This window comes from Jaculus jaculus, chromosome 1 (genome assembly GCF_020740685.1).
Source record: "Jaculus jaculus isolate mJacJac1 chromosome 1, mJacJac1.mat.Y.cur, whole genome shotgun sequence".
Classification (NCBI taxonomy): Eukaryota; Metazoa; Chordata; class Mammalia; order Rodentia; family Dipodidae; genus Jaculus; species Jaculus jaculus.
Window position 1 is genome coordinate 250,044,670 of NC_059102.1, and position 18,949 is coordinate 250,063,618.

Sequence of the window (18,949 nt, forward strand, 5' to 3'; positions counted from 1 at the left end):
AAAATGAGATAACCCTTACTTTTTTAAAATAGAGTTTAATAAGTATAGGCCCTCTTGTAGTCCATGATTGATGGTAGCTTGATATTGGAGAGTGGGCTTATGTTTGGATATGGTTCTGACTTTTTTCCCAGCTCCAGCTATGGGTCTAGTACCACTGAGGGGATCAGTTAGCCAAATCAAGAGCAATTGGTTCCCCACCATGGCTGTGTGCCACTATTGCACTTGTGTGGGCATCAGAACAGGTTATTTGCTGCTAAGTAAGTTCTACCATGAGTTGCTTGGACAGATATTGGTCATTTCCCACAGTCACCCATGTAGCACCTTCTGGCACTAGACAGTCTGACTGTCTGGGGACTGACTCTCTTCCAGCTTACAGCCATGGCATTTTATTTTACATGTCAACCACATATGGTGTCTTCAGTAGTAAGGTGTTACCACTAACCTTTGGTGGGTCATGAAGTACTCTGACAGAAATCTGTCATTCTTTTAGGAAACCTTGTAGGTTTCTTTGATCAAAAGCTCATGTGGATGATACCCCATGCTGGTACTGGGAGTTACAGGTTAGTGCCCACTTAGAAAATGAAGAAAAAAATAACTAATATACAAGAGTTAGAGAGACAAGAGAGAGAGGGAGGGAGGGAAGATGTAGAAGATTTAGATTAGACTTGATCCTACCCTCTCAAGTGTCTTGTGGTTCAGGTGTTTCCTGTCAGGGCCTAGTGAAGTTTCAGCCATTTGATCTGCCTTTTAGGAAGTATAATTATATGGTACCATAGCCATTTGGGTCTAGATTTGTGTTTCACACCCCTTCTTCCTGTCTGCTGATTTTTGGTTTGTCTTGTTCTTCTTTTTCCAAGGCTTTAAAGTGAAGCATTTCAGGTCATCTATTGTGACCTTTCTAATTTCTTAATATAGGCACTTAAAGCTATAAATTTACCTCTTACGACTGCCTTCATTGTGTTCTAGAGGTTTTGGTATGTTGTGTTCTCATTATCATTTGACTTTATAAATTTTTGATTTCCTTCTTGATTTCTTCATTGAGCCATCCATCATTTAGTAGTGTATTGTTTAATTTTCATGATTTTGCGTATGCTCTATATCCTTTCTTGCTGTTGATTTGTAGTTTGATTCCATGTGGTCAGATAGAATGCAAGGAATTATTTCAATTTTCCTGTATTTGTTAAGATTTGCTTTGTGTCCTAATATATGGTCTATTTTAGAGAATGTTCCATGTGCTGCTGAAAATAATGCATATTCTGCTGCAGTTGGATGAAATGTCCTGTAGTTATCTGTTAGTGCCATTCCTTCCATGATCTCATTTAGTCCAGATGCCTTTCTGTTTATTTTTTCCTGAGATGACCTGTCAATTGATGAGAGTAGGGTGTTGAAGTCACCCACTACCACTGTGTTTGGTGTTATCTGTGACCTTAGTTCTAATAGCGTTTGTTTGACGAATTTGGGAGCCCCCATGTTAGGTGCATATATGTTTAAGATTGTAATGTCCTCCTGTTGGAGGATGCCTTTAATCAATATAAAGAGACCTTCCTTATGTTTCTTAACTAATGTTGAACTGAAGTCCACCTTTTCAGATATTAGGATAGCAACCCCTGCTTATTTTCTAGGTCCATTTGCTTGAAACACCATTTTCCAATCTTTCACCCTAAGATAGTGTCCATCCTTTGTAGAAAAGTGGGTTTCTTGGAGGCAACAAATTGAAGGATTCTGCGTTTTAACCCAGTCTGTGAACCTATGCCTTTTGGTTGGGGCATTGAGGCCATTGATCTTAAGAGAAAATATTGAAAGGTGTGTATTCATTTTTTTTTTTGTAGTTCTTCTGGTTTTACCTTTGCTTTTGTGTTAACTAGTGTTTGAGTATTGTTTATTTTTTCCCAGTTCCTTATATGTGTGCTTTTCTTTTTCTTCAGCATGGAGTATTCTTTCAAGTATTTTCTGTAGAGCTGGTTTTGTCTTCAAATACCCCTTTAGCTTGCTTTTGTTGTTGGATGTTCCTATATCTCTATTTGAATGGATAGTTTTGCAGGATAAAGTAACCTTGGTTGACAGTTGTTGTTTTTCAGGACTTGGAATACATCACTCCACACCCTTCTGGATTTTAAAGTTTGTGTTGAGTAATTTGCTTTAATCCTGATAGGCTTGCCTTTGTAGGTAACTTGATTTTTCTCTCTGACTGCTTTCAATATTTTTTCTTTGGATTGTGTATTTGGTAGTTTGATACTAATATGATGAGTAGAGGTTCTTTCCATGTTTTGTCTGGCTGGTGTTCTAAAGGATTCCTGTATCTGCATTGGGCCCTCTTTTCCAATTTAGGGGAAGTTTTCTTCTATTATTTTGTTGAATCTATGGTTTTGTTGAAGATACCTACTATGCCTTTGGAGTGAAATTCTTCTCCTAGGATCCAAGTCAGAACCCTATGGAGCCTGAGACAATGGACTTCAAAGAAAAGTTCCCACTAGTCTTCCTCCAAAAGTAAGGCTACACTCATCAAAATCTCTCTTAATTAACAAGGCTTACCCCTTTAACCAATTCTTATCTCATTCTATGTTGAAGAATCTGTTTTTGTTTTTGTTTTTCAGAAAGCAGTAAGAACTAAGGATAACAATAATCTACCAGCAAGACAAGAATAGACAGCTTACTCCAGAGATGAACCACCCCTGGTACAGCAGCCAGGGCCCAAGTGAAAGCAAAGAGGGACTGGTGAGAAGAACAAGTGTGCTGCTTCCAATGTGAGTCTGATGATCTCCGCCAGGGTGATGCAGACAGTCACTGAGTATATACAAAACCCATCAAATCAGAAATTTAGAAGCTGCTGAGAACTCAGCACTAAGTAGAATTAAAACACAACCACCAAAGTTCAGGGAATTTTTTGGAAGAGGGGCCAAAAAGTGAGTAAGAGTCACAGGGTGGGAAGGAATATCCAGAGACATAGTCCTCCCCACAATGATAGACTGCTGCTATCTCTCTCACAATTTATAACCTATAATTACATGGTGAAAACCAGAAATCCCACTAAGGAGGGCCTTCAGTGGAGTGGGGGAAGGTATGAGGAAAATGATGGTACCAAAATATAATGTGTCCAATACAAAGATTTTACTCACTAAAACCACTACTAAACAAACAAACAAAAACAACTTAAGGTAAGAAAGACGTAGGTTTACTCTCTCAGAAATTCTAGCCCATCATGGTGGAAAGGTCTACATGGACCCAAGCACTTCACACCTTGGCCATGAAGCAGAGAAAAAAAAAAAAAAAAGACTTCTCTCATTGGTGTTCTCATTTTCTTACTTTATTCTAAGAAAGTCTACCGTCCATATATGGGAGGGTTCTGCCACATATTGTGGGAAAGCTCTTCCCCATGTACCTAATCTTCTCTGTAAATGCCCCTCAACCCACCCAGGGGATATACTGTATTAATCTCTTCAATTTTTCTCAAACTAATGAAGTTGACATTCAAAATTAACCATTACAATGCCATTGGTAGCATATGACATTGTATTTATATTTGAATTGTGATGAACATGTTGATGTTTCAAGCAAAAGGTTCTTGTCTTGTGGCAAAATTAGGATCTCAATTCTAATTGCCATTTTCCAGTTCTGTGGCCATCTAGAGAATCATCTTAGTATCACATGATCTGGGAAGAGGCATACAATCAGAAAATGGTCAGTGAATGTGGCTTGGGGAATATGACTATTCATCATTGCCATTGTCCTGTAGCTTGCAATATACATTTACAATAATATGGTGCAGCATTTAATTTCTCCTTTTATAGATTGTCCAAAAGATTATAAAATGACACATTCATATATTTGTTCTTCTCCATACCTTCTGAGACTCAGAGATGATTAGCCTGAAGTCACAAATGTAGGAAGTGCTGGGGCAGATCTAATCTCCTGTTTAATGATTTCAAATTCTGTTTCTTTCTCCTGTACTGAGACATTTCCCAGGTGCCGAAGGGATTGTCAAAGTTCTTCTGAGAAAGAGAGATGACATGGCTTTGGATAATTTAGGGCCCAAGAAAAGCAAGCTTTCAGGTTTATAACACAGCAAACTTGGAGTGTGACTTGGTCTCCTTCGGGGGCCCCTCAGGAACATTTGACAGTGATATTGAGTTTTGCTTTGGTTTATGTGTTTCCTGTGGCATGGAGAGGATATTTTTGTCTCTTTACCTGTTCGCTGCCAAATTGTCTGTTTGGCCACCCTTAACTGAGGATATATGATATGTTGCTTTTCTGCTGTAACCCAGAGGGTTAGAGTGGAAAGGCACCTACATAATCCATCAACTCTGAGTCTCTTGGAAGAATCTGTTTTAGGGCAATTAGCAAACAGCTCAGCAAATGTTATTAGGTAGAAAACAATAGGGAGAACACACATTTATTTTCCATAGTTAGTGAGGATAATCTACTCATGTTCATTTGCAGAGAGTATTTAAAGTGTTTCCTGCAAACATCTTGCTGCTCAGTGTCTGCTTGCCACCAGGAATAGTGTTTTCACAGCTCCTGAGACAGAATCACTGAGACCCTTTGTAGCTTGATTTTCACATTTGGCCTCCACAGTGTCCTGTCTTCATTTGTAAAAATCATCATCTCTACACCATGGAGTTCACTTGTCATGGAATGTGCTCTAGTGTGATCAGACATCCTGAGACATAGGATGGAGACTATAGGACTAGAGTAGAATCCTGAATCTTCTAATGCCCATTGACCCTGAGCCAACTTTCCTAGTCCCTGATGTTCCCTACTTTATAAATCAGGAGTTCTAATATATTCTTCAATATAATGTTACAGTGTTACAGTGAGGAGTTAATAAGATGATGTGAGTTCAACCTGTAATATAGTAGATTCTCATAAATAGCCACTATCTACTCACCAATAAAATATATATTGATTGTGTCATCAAAGGCCAATGTACTATTGCCTGATTACCTTCTCAGCCAACTTTAGCAAATACCATTAGCCCCAGCCATTCTGGCAACTCGACTCAAGTTCTCTCTGACAGGTAAGGTACCATTCTGAGAGGGAAATTCAAGCATTTGCCTGCCTTCATGCCCTAGGCACTTGCCCTTACTCATCATGGGACAAATGGAAATGAGATTCCATCAAATTTACTAGTTACATGGAAGATTGCTTTTCAAATTGCAAAGCTATTGAGATAAAGCTGATAATTACTATACATGTATTTCCCAAAGGAGTCATGTGCTTATATCCAATACTAGCTGAGTGGCTAGGGTTGTTAGTAGATTTAAAGCCATGTTTAAATTATGGTTGGTGTGGGGAAATATCAGGGATGGAGAGAAACTATTTAATAATGATATAACCTTCAACTATATAGGATATAGGAACTTTCAGTAAAGATGCATAACTTCTAAGTAATTCTAATGTAAATTATTTGTTTATCTGGTTCAAGACCTTCACCCTTTCATACCCAGAACAAATATCTCTCAAGAAAAGCTCTCTGTATGTCATATGCATCACACAGAAAGTGTTTATGTCTAGGAAAAAAATGAAATGAGTAAGGATCAAGGATGAGACTTAAACAAAACCCCTGTAATTTCTCTTAATAACAGGTCTGTTTTTCTGCGTTGTGACAGGAAACTCGACCACCATCAGCTTCCACCTGTCTCCTTGCCCTGCACAAACTGGTACCCAAGCCCTTTGATAATAAAAACTGCCTTCTTTCTTCTGAGAGACAGTAGATCAGGAAATAATATTTACTTTTAACAGTTTTCCCCCTTGGTACTTATATTGGTTACTCTTCATGTTGCCTGACTAAATATCTGACAGGAGCAACTTAAGTAAGTAAGGGTTTGTTTTGTGGCACAGTCCACAGTGGTGAGGAAATCATGGTGACTGGTCACAGTGCCTTCACCATTAGATAGCAGAGAGAGGAAGATGGCTTGTGCTCAGCTCACTCTCCCCTTTCTCTTATCTGGGACCCTGGCCCATGGAGCTGTGTTGTCCATATTCAGGGTGGAATTTTCTTCCTCAGTCAAATCATTCTGGAAACATTCTCATAGAAGTATCTAGAACTGTGTTGCAAGGGCTATTCCAGATCCGGGGATGTTAATGATGAAGAGTTATCATAACAAGCTTTTACCATCTACTATGGTTGTGGTTATATTTGGCTTTATACACAGAGATATGAAGAAACAATATCTTAACTCTTCCAAGTAAATAAAATATGAGCATTAGAAATGTAAGTTTATCATGTTGGTTCTCTTCTACAGACTCTCAAGAGGTCCAACATCCTTTCTTTCACCACAACCACATTTTTAAGGTCACTTTATGACACGTGTTTGCTACTGGCACTGCAGCTGGAAAGGTTACATTTCAGGCTAAGAGAAAGAAGCAAAGCAAGAGAGCAAAATGGAGGTTTACTTCCTGAGCTGAGCAAGTGTCAGAAAATATCACATCTGTACCCTCCTGTCTGACAAGAATGTAAGCCTATGAAAATACTTGACTAAAGGAGAGGTAGAAGGATTAGAGGGAAATCCATACCAAAGCAAATGGTATCAGGAGGCAGGACTTTGTGAGTTGATTATATCATAAGAGTGCATCCAGTATGAATGGGATCAAAGGTCATTTACCCTTCCACTTCGTGAGAACACAGCAAGAAGGTGCCTGCCATCTGTGAGTTCGTAGATCCTTACCAGACTCTGAATCTGCTAATGCCATCTTCTTGGACTTCTCAGGCATCAGAACAGTAAGGAATTTCTATTATTTATAAGTTATCTAGATTATATGGCATTTTATTATATTAGCCAGACTGCACAAGTAGCCAAGGTGTCCAACCAGAACTGGGGCTTTGATATTTAGGAGTAAAGATAGAATGTGGTACTGCTTTCAGGAGAAATGTAAAGATTAAAAGGAAATGATTGTGAATTGATGACATTTCTCCTCTTCCGTACAGACTCAGACATCTCCATGCTAACTGTATCTCTGATGTCTCTCTCTGGGAGAGAGAAAGAAGGGGAATGTGTTTCCTTCTTATTCTTGCTGAAGCAGCTCAAAGAAACCAACCAGTAAGTAAAGGGAAAATACATATTAATTTCATACTTACCCTGTGCACAGACATACATTTTTTAAATCTTATTTAGTTCTCATAACATCCCTAGGAGGTAACTATTATTACTTCTATTTTGTATATAAAGACTGCAAAGCAGTCTAACTGACTCACCCAAGTTAGATTTAGTAATGGATGAAGTGACAATATAAACTAAATCCTCTCATTAACTAGATCCTGATAACTGCTCACACTCACTCTAGACACAAATGTTGTAGAGGGAAGAAGACACATGACAACATCTCTGATTCAAAGTACAAAATGCCCTTGAGTTTTGGTTTCAACATTTTGTGTAGAATACTAAATGCTCATAGTTCCTTTAATGTGCAGGCATTTATCTAGTAGACAACATTTTCTGCATATATGAATATTGAGAATATTCTGAATCTCAATCGAGAGCTGGTAATGGAAGAGAAAGAAAAGTTGATTGTGAAACTTCAAAGTCTGAATCTTAGTAGGCCCCTGTCCACCTACCTTGTGGGCATTTTTCTCTATACAGAGCAATACTGGTACTTCTGGAATAAGAGTAAGCCCATGCTGGGCTTCTTGGATGCACAGACTAATAAAGGAATTCACACCGGAGTTACAGAAGTCAGCTGTTAATGTGGTTCTTTAGGAATCAAAAGGAATTTAGAGTTCTGGTTTCCAGCATCTTCCATGTGGCAGCATGTTTTCTAATTGCTTCAGCAATGGGTATTCAGCCTCCTGAGGAAGACTTTAAGACAGGGCGCTTGCTATTTCCCAATGCTAGGAGATCCAGTGATAGATGTTATTTAGAATAAAGCAAAGCCTAAAGTAGTTCTTTCAGTTTTAAATGCAAGTAAAATTGTAAGGTTTTGCTACTCTTATTGAATATTCTTCCATGCAAATTATTTTCAATAATCTTAACATTGTAACTCTGAAGGAAGTAAAGATTATTACTTTTCTTTTACAAATAGAATTTAGGCATATCAGGCTCTCCAGAAGTGGCATGGATATACTACTCAGCCCACTCATTTGGCTTCAGAGTGGAAGCACTTTCCTTTCAACTCAGCTCTTGTTCCATCTTCTTACTCTTTGGTCCTTAGGAAACTGGTTCTAGTTTCCCAAGTGTTAATGGTACCTTCATCTCTTTCACACAGAAGAAAATTTTCAGACTATCAACCAACCATTTGATTGACCTTCCTAAAACACATGTCAAGTTTTCCAATAGTTTTCCTGACCATGGTCCTTAGAAATGTGTTTATCAGCATATGGGACTTTCACACCTTACTACTAGAGACCCACAGGCCACTTCCCATGAATGTGTTCTTCAGACAGCTTAAGTCACAAGTGCTCTGAAGCAGCTGGGCCACTTAAGTTCATCCATAGTAATTGTGAACTCAATTGAAAATCTCAAATTTATGTCTCAGGCCTGATTTCCTAGACTGGATCTCACAAATCACTTTAATATGCACATTGTGTGGTCTATGGCAGTGGATCAACAACCCTGAGCCCACCCATCCCACTTCTGCAGTGAGAATGACTGGGTCTTGTGCCACGGTCTTGTGTTCAGCATCTGCGATAACCCTTCTCAGAACCACAAGCAGAATTCTTCCTCTACTCAGAGTCTTATTCATAGTAAATTGCCATCTACATTCATTAGTTCATCTGACAGGATCACTGACTTCCAAATATTTAATAAAACTTTCAAATGAGTCAGGAATTCTACTGTACATCCTTTGCGGCCTCTCCCAAGGTCAATCAACTCATTTTGGCCTGAAGTTCCTTAGTCCATCATGAATCCTGATAACCACCTGGGGTTTTTATGGTTGCTGCTGTAATTGTTCTCTTCCAAACAAACCATACTCAAGAAGATAATGATGACTGAACCAGCAAACCAATGGGACCTATGGAGATAAGTAAATCCAATTTAATTTATGAAAATGCATTCAGATCTGAAGTTCAAAATGCCAGTTCAGTATTTGTTTGTTGTGTAGGTCATCAAATTAGGTGTGTTTAGTTAGGAAATATTTCTAAGGAAAAAGGTGGAAAAACTTGCAGACATACACAGTTATAAAAGGGGAAAGCATGGTGGGGGGAGGAAGGGTATTACCATGGGATTTTTTTTATTATCATGGAAAATGTTAATAAAAATTAAATAAAAAATAAATAAATTATAAAATTAGGGCTGGAGAGATGGCTTAGCAGCTAAGGAGATTGCCTATGAAACCTAAGGACCCAGGTTTAATACCCCTGTACCAACATAAGCCAGATGTACAAGGTGGCACATGTGTTTGGAATTTGTTTGCCATGGCTGAAGGCTCTGGCACACCCATTCTCTTATCTGCCTCTTCCTCTCTCAAATAAATAAAATAAAATAAAAATTATAAAATAAAAATAGCACATGTTAGGATCAAAATTTTATTATTTTTTTAAATTTTTGGTAGTACATTATAGTCCCAAGTTATCTTAATAACAGAAGATATTGTCTTATCTAGTAGAAGTGACTAACAAAGAGCATTTTCTCAACAAAGTATTTACAAAAGATTTCCCTTCATTTGTTGATATCTGGATATCATATCATTTGATTCTTAGAGTACTTAAAGTAGTTAGAAACCTTCAAGTAATTTTTTTATATATTTGAATAAAATGGTGAATTATTTCTTTCTGTTGTGAACCAGGGAAAAGATAAAAGCATCTTTCAAATTTAATGTCCCAATTAATTAATTTTTACTTATAAAACTGGAATCTTTGCCAACTCTTCTGGAAGCATTATAAAAGATTGATGTCATAAAGATAAGAATTTAACTGGGTCAAGCCCAACCATTAGATTATTCTTAATTAGAAATGAATCTCTCTATAATTTCTATAAAATTAGCTGAATAAAAGATGACACAAGGAATTACTAATATAATTTAAGAAGTATATGATTTAAACATGGGATGCTCTTTTTTTTCTTTTTGCTTATTTCTGCAGGTTGTTGTTTGTTTTCCAACTTCAGAAAAAATGTCATCTTTAATTATAGATACTGGCCAGAACACATATCCCCTCTCATGCTCAATTTCAGTACTGAATGTAAAATACTGGCCTGGTGAAGAAAACATGTGCTTGTGTCAGAAGAGACATCATTTCCCAAAGGTCACATTTGAAACTTGTTCACTGAGTCAGCCTGGAACTTATGGGCTGTGTGTTATGGTTTTCAAGAGCCAGAAAGGTCAGCTCCTCTAGGCTCCTCTAGATATTGCCAAGGAAGTTGATTTTCACTGAGAGACAAGAAAGAAAGTGTTGGGGACAATTAATGTATATTGTGTCAAATATCATGAATGGGTTGTATGAATGCATGCTTACATACATGTATACTAAGAACACATGCACTTTATTCAATTTCTATGAATTGCAGTAACAGGAAAAACTAGGTTGTGATGATATAAAAATAGTGATAAAATAGAGGTTAACTAGGAGTTGTAATTGCTTGGGAACAGAAACAAGGAAACTTTGTAGCAATAGGAATGTTTTAAGCCCTGTTTCAGTAGGGGCTAGACATATATACATACAAAATTATATTTTGATCTATGTGAATTATACAACAATATTATGGCACATATATATAAAAGAATCAATATAATAATAAAATGTGTCTTTGTCATATAATCCTAAATAGAGTGATAAAATTTCTAAGGTTTGAATATATTTTACTAAATTGTGTTTGTGAGTGTATGTCCCCAGACTTGTACATTAGACACAGCACAATTTTTTTTTGTTAAAAATACAGTCTTCTGAACTTTCCCTAGTCCAACTGAAAAAAAATTCTGTAGATGAGACTTGAATTTTTTCTATTTAAGAATCTTTATCTATATTCCTTCTGTTGCCAACAAGAATACCCTTGTCAAAATGTATGTTTAAGATATAATCCATGGACCCAGTAACTCAGCATTACCAGTTTGCATACACGCATTCATCAGAATTATTAAGAGGGTTCCAGGGACTCTCAGCTGACAACCAGTCTACAAAAGAGTTATAAACACTCTCATTGAGCATCTCCCCAGAATGTTTGCTTAGACTATCTCTTATTTTACAACTATCAGGTGAGACATTAAAATTATCACATATTCAAGATGTGATCAGGTCAAACCGCATCACTCAACATTCTAGGTCACACCTATGAAAGACTGATCACCAGGATGTGAATGGCACCAGGTTAGTTTTTTGGCCATTGTCCTTCCCTGAATAAGCATGTGTTGTTTCAGGAAAGCAAAATAACCTAAATCAGTGTTGCATGCATGATAGAATCAGCAAGAACAAGGTTGTCAGCTTCATAGCACTGGACAAAATCTCGCTACTTCTAAACCTCATTTTTACCACTGGAAGAGACAGGAAGCATCCTACTTCCCAAATATTGAGGACCTCTCCCTTAGAGAGAGAGAGGAAAGAATGGACATACAAGGACCTCTAGCCACTGCAAACGAACTCCAGATACATGTGCCACCATGTGCATTTTGGCTTAAATGAGTACTGGGGAAGTGAACTGGGTCCTGAGGCTTAACTAGCAAACACCTTAAGCACTTAGCCATCTCTCCAGCCTTTCAAACCTTTCTGAAGCAGACAGTGGCTGGCTACAGAGCTTAGTCCTTCATATTCACCAGGATAAATATAATGACTTAGCATCTCATTTATACTTGTTGAGCACCATTATGCCTGGTAGTCCAGGAGTAGGTTTTGAATCCTCCATCTCATACACATACACATATCTCAGTGAGGGATTCCTAATCAGGCTGTAATAGGAGCACTAAAAATGGCATGAACTGGAAAGATACAGGGCCAAAAGAAACTCAGAGCAACGAAACTGCATTCTATGCCCTAGAAGAAGGGCTATGGTAGGTGAAGGGAAGATACAGTACAAGCAGAAGTAAAAAGAAAACACCCTCACTCCGGGCAATTCCGTAGGATATAGGATTCAAGAACACTTGGGCAAGCATTCAATTTCAAAAGGAAAGAATGAGTAAAACACATAGATGGCAGGGCTGAGGCAGATAGGGGAGGATCTTAAATGCCACTTAACAGGTTATCAATTCCTGAATAGAAGCTTGGAAAGATATCAAGAGATACTTAGGGAGGTCACACTGAGACCCACACAATGAATGGCTTGATAAGTTACTGGTCACAAACCCCTTAGCCTTTATTGGAACATGTTGACCAATAAACAGCTAGTATCCTTTCTTTTGCTTGTGTTTATTAATCTTTCTTTCCTTCTTAACTTTTGGGGCTTTTTTTATTTCAATAATATGGCAACTTAATCTTTGGAGAGTAAACGTTTGTACTGCTTGACTAAGTCTTACTTTATAGATAGCACATTCAGCCATTCAACTGTGGATAGAATTGATTTATGCTTATCACATATAATTTGATTCCACACCCCGCTATTTATATCAGGTTTTTTTTTTTTGTATGCTTAAAGCTTTTATTCTATTTGGATTTTTCTGTAGCTGAGGTTAGCTCATTTTGCAATTCATAAATGAGTTCACCTAGTCACATGTTCATTTCACCATAAAATGGTAAATATATAAAAGAAGCAATGGAAAGCCCTTTTTTACTTTCATATTAGCTAGGGCAAATTTAATTTTGCCAAAGCTTGGGTCAAATTTAGATTCTCTTACACTGCTGAATTGTAATGTTGCACCCAAAGAGTGTGACAGGCCACAGAAAGCTGGTAGGAAACAGAGCATGCCTTGGAAAGAATTATCTCCTATTCTAAAGAAGTGACCTATGCAAAATTTGTAATTGTAAAATTTGACCTTATAAATCATGTAGCATAATGGCCACTGGGAACAGGCCCTCTTACTTTTGCCTGCCTCTCTTCTCCTTGATCCAGGGACTTTCCTATACAATTTCTAAATGAAATATACTTCAGTTTTGTCTGCATCATTTTTTACATTTTTCGGTTTTGAAATACTAATAGGCTTTATGTCCAGTTGTAATCTGATTGTGGTTTTGTTTGGCATGGACAAATTTTAACTTTTCTTTGTTTTTACAAGCACTCTCTTCATTTCTGGAAATCTCTCTTATAAACAACACAGAAAAATCACACAAAGCAATCTGACTCAAGTGTTTGTTTTTCCTAACCACTTTTCTCCATGCTGCTATTAATATCCAATCAGGAGAGACTGATGAACCTGTGTTTGTCATGAGTTTTGAGGTAAGATAACAAATATGATGAATATGTACCTATTGGATCCTTTTCAGGATTATTTTGTCACCCATTTTCTAATGAAATCACCCAAGATTTTGACATATTTAATTTTGAAATGGGAATAAACTGAACCTCAGATACTTGAAATTATTTATGCAAGTCTTTAAGGGTCCAGGTGAGGAGACACTGGTAGAAAATAAGGAAGATGGAATGAAAATGAATAAAAACTGCAAAGGCAGATTTGAGACCAATAAATGTAATGATAACCAGGGACCGAGTAAAGCAAAGTTGAAAGAATTGCTCAGTCCTGTACGGAAAAGTAGACCCAGAAATCACAAATTTAGCAATAATATTAATCATTGTGTTTAGGACCTTTAAGGTGCCAATCAGTGAACTAAGATTAGGAGCATGGTAAGGAACAAAACTGTTGTAGTCTGCCCTGCTGGAATTGATGTCTTAGGAGGAGCCTGCAATTTAAACACTGTCAATGAATTTGAAACATGTAATAGTACTGTGTGGCCTTCCAAGGCAAACAAGGACCATGGTGACAAGCCTGTTTGCAAACACTCATGAACATGAGGGGATACAGAGGTAGTTTCTACTCTCATTTCAGTGTTTGTCCCAGCCCACACTGCTGTGTCTAAAATTCACATCTTCTCCTTAATCATACCTCTGGGTGCTTGCTGAGCATCTGTCTTTAAGTATGTACTGACTATTAGGGTTTCTCTCTGTTCCTTTGAAACCCATACTTTCTAGTTCCTGACTTCACTTTGAGGCTACCTATGCTATGATTCAGCCCTATGACATCCATGTTGATCTGTACCTTAGCAGGAAGCAAATGTGCACTGACCATCTACTCAGGTCCATATACTTGACAAATAGCGTATGTGGCTTCTCCCATCTATATGTTCATCACCAATTCTGTAGCTACTTGTATTTATTTTACCTTAAAGAGTAAGTAAACAAATGAAACTTAATAGATCATATTCATGGAAACATTTATACATATTAGAAGTAGCTTGGGAGAACTTGGCTCCAGACACTGAATATAAGGCACAACTACAGTTAAGCCTCCCTGAAAGTAAGTCAAGAGAGTAATTTAGTTTTGGGAATTTCCCAGAATTCTTTATATCAACCTTAATCATTGCAATAAGATCTTTGTGTCATGCCTGGAAGTCTTCTTATGATATTTGAAATGGAAGGCCCTCATGGATCTAAAGGGAAATTACTACTTTTGCTACTATACCTGGTTCTTAAACTTGGAGTAGTTGTTGCACGGCACATGTGGATCTTATAAACAGAGCGGCTTTCTGCAGGTGGGTGACCAGTAGTGGGTTTTGGAGGTCAACCACTGATAACAACTTTGGGTGCTGGAAGAATAATATAAATACTATGATATTTGACTTTGGAATGACCTGGTTTTCAATCTCTGCACTAACTCTTATCATTCAGGTGCTATTAGATGCTAACTGGATGTCTCTAAGAATTGTATGAAGTAAAATATAGCCCATGTAGACTCTATTACTTGTATGTATTGAATTATTAGGGATTAAATGTATTTGGGGAATGTAATGAAACACCTGTGTCTGGATTACTTCTAGTGTCAGTAGTTATCACTCATTTTTGCCAATTCCTGTCTCCATTTAGCATATTGCTTGTAAGATCAGGCATGGGTATGTTGGGGATGGACACCCTTCTCTAAATAGCCATTGCAGAAGCTATTGAGATCCTCCCAATAAGCATGTCATAAAAGTGTCCAATAAACATGTCAGAAGTAAATACATGGTGAGCAACCAACACATGTAATTTTAAATCCTAACTCTATCTCTTTAAGGTAAACCAGCTAAACATATTGGGGTGATTTCATGAAAAGAAAAATGGAGGTACAGGGGCATACAGGAGAATGGGCAGGAGAAAACTAAAGGAATTGTGAAGTTTTACTTTCATTAATTAAGATAGTACAATCTTCCTCTGTTTATTTCTTCAGGATACTGGTGCTCATCAGATGTATGGATCTATAAAAATATAAATAAAATAAAATAAGATGGAAATCCCAAGCAGATATACCATATACTATTTTTCATAAAGAATGAATTGCTATTATATTAGCATATTGACATAGCACTATATTTTCTGGTTCTTTTATGAAAAAGTGATTTTAAATGCATAGGTAGATAGTCTTTGTCAAACATTTATGTCTGTGTTTTCATTTAAATGTAAATGTTGCACTGAGGCTCAGGAAACAGGAGAAATTCCGAGAACAGTGAGCTTTTCAAACTGAAATTTTGCCTGAAATTATTTCCAAGTCTCTCAAGATCACCTTGGTAATTAATTTCTTTTATAGTTTAAAGTCTTTTTTCCTTTTACTTGCAAAGAGGAAGAAACAAAGAATGTTGAAGGAAGAGCTCTGATTGTCAAGCCAACACAATGTGCTGCTAGCTAGGGAGACATTTGTGCAACTTACAAAGATATAAACATATTAGTTTGGGGATTGCTGCTTTCAGAGCAAATATTATATTGTCACAAATATCATACCCTCAAGCCAAAGGTATGTATTAATGGCTTCATTATTAAAATTTGGTTGCTGTTTCAGAACCATAAATCCATCAGTTATGATAATTTTATAAAATGGAACCACAAATATTAATAAAAGTTTTCAGTTCAATAGAGCATCAACAATAACCAGATATTATAATTCTGGAAAAGTTAGGAATCAATGTTTTTTAACTGTGAGGAAATATTCCTTAATGCAACACTTTAACCAGAGTTTGTAAACACCTGCTACTCCTTCTCCACCTGAACATATCAACTGTCTATAGTATAAAGGCCATGTTTGCTTCTATAGGATTAAGCCTATTTTCAACACGGAATGAAAAAGCCTTATGCTCTTGGTATATATTACCCAGACAAACTAATTTCTTAAGACCTGTCCTCATGAATAGAGTATTATTTAATACAAGTGTATCTTCAAGACCTGCCTCCCTTATGATATCATATCTTTCTATATGTGGCCTATATCTACGTTCCACTGTAATCATGATATAAATTGTTATGGGTCTCAGGATCACACATAGGATGATGTAGGATAGATGTTCATTAGCTATCTGCTGAATGAAAGCTAGCTCTCCTTCCTTTAAAACAGTTCTCAAAAGACACGAAACAAATTTTTGCTAACAGTCAAATTAAATTTTGGTTGGGGTTTTGCCTCTTTGCTTTCAAGTTTGTAATAATCTATCTGTGATGAAAAGGTGAATAAAACAAACATGGCTTCAGGATTTTATAAAGGGAGCCATAGGTTTTTATATCTCTAAGGTAGGCAAAAAGCATTTGAAAAATAAAAGGATATGAAAGCCCATCAGGGAAATTTGACTAAAGGAAAATGCAGAGAACAGGTAGGATTGTTTTATGCCAAGAAATTGCTTCTCTTTTTAATCAAGCATACAGCCGTCTACACACTTATTAAGCAGCCAGATTGTTTGGAAGGAGTTGGGTATTCTCCTTCAGGTTAAAGGCCCTTGAACATAATACATGCATCACAGACTGGATGAGATTGAACTTAACTTACAAAAGGGAAAGGAGACCTATTTTCTTTTCTAAATTGCAGAGGAGTCAGTGTTGCTACTTTTTAATCTCCCTTCTCTCTCCAGTGCTTCTCCTCTTAGCCACATTTGCTAAGATTACACATAGGACCTCAGCAATATTGCACACCAAATACAGTCTGGCTTCATCATAAGTATTTCAAAGTACACTATTAAGGCAAAAAGAAAATCGAATCTTATTAACAGGATTAACTTCTGAACAACAAGTCTCAAAATCCATTAGAAATAGAACTGACAGTGTCAGCAATAAGGCTCTGAGAAATCATTTCATTAAAACTCCTTTATTTTTAAAAGCTGATTACTTATGTATGCTGGTGGCTTTGAGGATTAAAACCCAGAAAAGTTCAGAGTCCACTGTGGGAAACAGTTCTCCCTAGTTCATTTGCTGGAGACTGCTTCTTAAAGTCACAGGTCTGATGTTCTGCCTATCTCACCCTACAGGGTTGATTTATCTTCTGATGAAATCACATATACAGACCATGTACAGAAGTGGAGAACATGAATCCAGTAAACCTCTCCTGCAACATTTCAAGTCAAGATAAGTGAACATGGAGTCTGTAGCAGAAAGTGAAAACTGTATCATCCACATTCACAAAACCAGGTCATACATCTCCAACTTTTTAAAAACAAAATGCCCAGGTCTATCTGAGAAATGATCTTCTATCTCTTTTACTTCTATGACTCCCATGCTTCCTACTGAATCTAAGGTGATCTATTTGTTCATTTATTTTTCACTTAAAAAACATATAAGATATGGAAGGAATCGGGGGAAGGCACCAATGAGCAAGGTAAAATCCAGGGCCTCAGGAATAAGAGGTAATTCATGACAGACAGGTGGCAAATATAATATCTATTGTGCAGAAAATAGATATCTGAGTGTTACTGGAAGGGCTGCCTTATGGCTGATGAGGTGAAAATTTGCAATTATTAAAAAATAAAATTTTACTCTTTATAAATAGTAATTAATTGAGAGCAACCAGTATTCCTGACTCCATACAGATGACACTCCCAGAGTGCCCTTGCCAGATGTCAGCATGGTGGAAAATGTGTCTGATATGGTTCATTGGTGCAGACCTAGAAACCAGTGGAGTGTCTGCAAGCTGACAGTAGTGCTTGAATCACATCTGGATCAGCTATTGTGATGAGCTAAGAGGAGCAAAAGAACCATAGCACATCTCCTTAGTGTGGACTGAGGCATCCTGATCAAGGGTGGACACAGAAAAAGTCCAATATAATGCTGGGTTTCTCTTGAGGAAGCTGGGCTTTTGGGTAAGAGGGCTTTATACATACATGATTTAAGTCTCTCTTTTTCTTCCTCTCTCTCATTCATCCCTCCTACTCACTCACTAAAGATTGAACCTGGGGCCTCATGATTCTAGACAAGTGCTTGACCATTTATTTATATCTTCAGAACTCTTTTTCCTTTTTGGCCTTTTGTGATAGAGTCTTAATTGTATATGCAACATTTAAACTCACACTGTAGCCCAGTCAGGCCTTGAACTTACCTCTTGCTAAGCTTCCTTAATAGCTGGAATTACACTTATTCCATCAGGCATGACAGAATTAATGACTCTTATTTCTAGATCTTATCTTTTAATTTTTTTATTAATTAGTTTGGTATTAGGCAAATACAGTCAGTTTGGTACCATTATTAGGCTCATTCGTGACCTACCCCCTCCCCTTGGCCCCTCCTTGTTGAGGTATATGGCTCTTGCAATCTGAGTTAGCCCACTGTTATGGGTAGGATAAATGTCTGCATATCATAACCCAACATTTGGCTCTGACATTCTTTCCGCCCCCTCTTCCGCAAAATTTCTCTGAGCCATGTTGGGTTCATTTTTGGTCTGCTTCAGTGATGAGGTGTTGGGGGCCTCTGGGTCTCTGGCTCTCTGATTTGGTAGGAGTTGATTTTTCTCTGTGTTGATCTCCTTCCCCTTGTGCTAGTATCCGGTTCACCAGGAAATCAGCACTCTTGCTTGTTTTGCCAATTTTTCTTAGTTTCAGCTGAGGCCCTTTTGAGGTATGATGAGGTGGCTCTCTCCTTAGGATCCACATCTATCTGAAAGAGAGAAGCAGATTCTCCAACGGAGAGTAAGTTAGCACCAGGACAAATGAGATAACCCT